Genomic DNA, 2711 nt, shown 5'->3' on the forward strand with positions numbered 1-2711 from the left:
ACAATCACAGGTGGTTATAAACAATCCACCTCTTGTGGATGGTTAATTAATGAATTACATCACAAGTTCTTGTTACATTAGGTACAAGTAAGTATGAGGTAACATTGATTAACAGTGTAAGATTCACATATGATATCTCTAGATTTGACATCATATTATACTACATTAGAGCAAACATATGATATCTGACCTTTTGGGATGGGCTCATTTTTCTTAGCATAATGGTATCTAGTTTGGCCCATTTGGCCACAAAGCAATTCATTTCCTTTTTTTTAATTGCCAAGTAGTATTCAATAGTGTAGATGAACCACAGCTTCTTTATCCAGTCCTCTGTTGATGGGCATTTAGGTTGTTTCCAAGTTCTTGAGATTGTTGATTGTGCTGCAATAAACATTGGGGTGTATGTTGCTTTGTCATATAACAACTCTTTTGGATATTTTTCTAGAGGTAGTATTGCTGGGTCATATGGTAGATGAATTTTTAATTGCCTAAGTGTTTTCCATAATCACTTCCATAGTGGCTGTACTAGCCTGCCTTCCTATTTATTAATTGCTGTCTCTCTGCCATAGTAAAAATTTCATAGTAGGGTACCAACAAGAAACTAAATGAATCATGAAGCTTTCTCTATGGAAATTTGATAAGTTCAATATTTCCCTAAAACTTATTATAGGGTCAAAGTTATCATGAATTTAAACTACTTATACACAAATATTTATTTCCCAAGCTTCAACTACCACAATGTTGCCCAACACTATATTTTTTAAAATACTTTATAAGTAGGAGTACATAGAATTTGCTTAGCTGACTTTTAAAAATGAAAACTTAAGAAATGTTAGAGCTGAAAATAGTCTTCAGGAGCATCTATTCCAGTGCTCCTCAAACTGTATTCCCACAATAGTCAGACCAGGGTTTTCCACCAAAAAATGGAGTAACGTAATATTTTTTTAAATTTTCAGAAAGCAAAAAATGAATAGAAAAAACTTTCTCAGTTAAATTTCTCTCATTTAAATTCTAAGATATTGGCACAACAGTCATCTATTAATTAACAAGCTCTAAAAGACATTACAAATTAAACAAGAAGCAAACATAAAAATACAAAAATCAAGAAATGTTTAATGTAAACATGGGGTTTATCACAAACATGTAAATGCTTACACAATTATTTTTACTTATAACTATATTTTGTATTTATGTTTTCTGATAGTACAATTTTCCCTACTTTGACAAAGTAAATGCTTCCATGATAAACACATACAACAATTGGAAAACAGAATTCCAACTACAGATCTCCAGTGTCAGACATGCTTGAGAACATCTGATTTAGTCAGATGTGGCATCTGACATACTAGAGAAATGATTGCCCAAAGCCACACAGTGACAAAATGGGTAGTTTCATAAATCTTTGCTGCTTATTTCTTTCTTCCTTATTTCAAATCTCAAAGATTCAACATCATTTTTTAGATTTCTCATCAATTATTTCTTTTACTACATGACAAATTTCTACTAAAAATAAAATCAGTTTGTTGAATAAAGTAGGCTTCTTTGGTTCCAAACTCCTACCTGTCTCTCAAGCAAGTTGCTAACTAACCACTATGTGTATTAGTCAGGGATCTGCATAGGAGCCAAACTGAAAGATAAAGGAAGAGAGAGAGAGAGAGAGGGGTATTAAGTTTATTATAAGGAATTAGCCCTTGAAATTCTGGAAGCTAGCGAGTCCTAAGGTCTGCAGTCAGAAAGCCAGAGAAGTGCGAGAGACAACAGATCTAGTTGCAGACTATCAGAAGACTAAGAAGAGTTAATACTTCAGTTAGAGTCTGAAGGAAAACAAAACAAAAATCTATGTTGCCTTAAAGTGAAGATGCTCAGACAGGAAGAGTGGCTTTTTTTTTTCCAATCCAGATCTTCAACTCATGGACTGAGGCCCATCATATTAGGGAAGGCAGTCTGCAAATTGATGTTGACTTCGTCCAAAATCCCATGACAGTCTGAAGCAGACAATGTTGGACCACAGAAATAAGTGGGCAAATTGTGGTGCAGGCAGGTTGAAATGTAAAAAGAACCACCTCACTGTATGCAATTTTTAAATACATAAAATCATAAAACTATTTTAAAATGTGAAAAGGAGCAGAAACTTTTATCTTGTTTTCTTCCTCACAGTTCATACCTACAGACCAATGAACTGTTTCCAGACAGTTCTATCTTTGAAGACTATCTACTATAGAATTTGGGGAAGATAAAAACAAAATAAAAGAAGTACCAACATAAAATAATTAGAAGTCTTCCATGTCTGAAAAGATTGACTTCTCTAAATGCCTGAAAGATTTTTCTGCAACATTAGATCCACATTTTTGAATGACAGTTGGTTGAAAATCAAGCAGTGAATACTTCAGGTATATAAGGTCCATATCTACAGTACTCTTCTATCTGTCCCATTTCTCTATACCCTTTCACTACCTAAATGCTAGTTTCTAATTAATATCTAATTTGCTGAGATTTTTTTTTATTTCAGTATAATAAAACATTTCCCTATCCCCATGTCATCATCAAAATTGGGGAAAAAGCAAATTGACAATGCATTTAAAGATAAAGAGAGAAAATCATGTTTACTCTGTGAAGATGAGCATTTTCATATGCTTTAACACATACCTATATGAGACACATATCTCTGGAAAAAATTAACATAGGTATTTCTTTATTCTTGGGCTCTGCTA

Source organism: Ochotona curzoniae, unplaced genomic scaffold (genome assembly GCF_017591425.1).
Source record: "Ochotona curzoniae isolate NIBS_2020 unplaced genomic scaffold, NIBS_Ocur_1.0 contig_2754, whole genome shotgun sequence".
NCBI lineage: Eukaryota > Metazoa > Chordata > Mammalia > Lagomorpha > Ochotonidae > Ochotona > Ochotona curzoniae.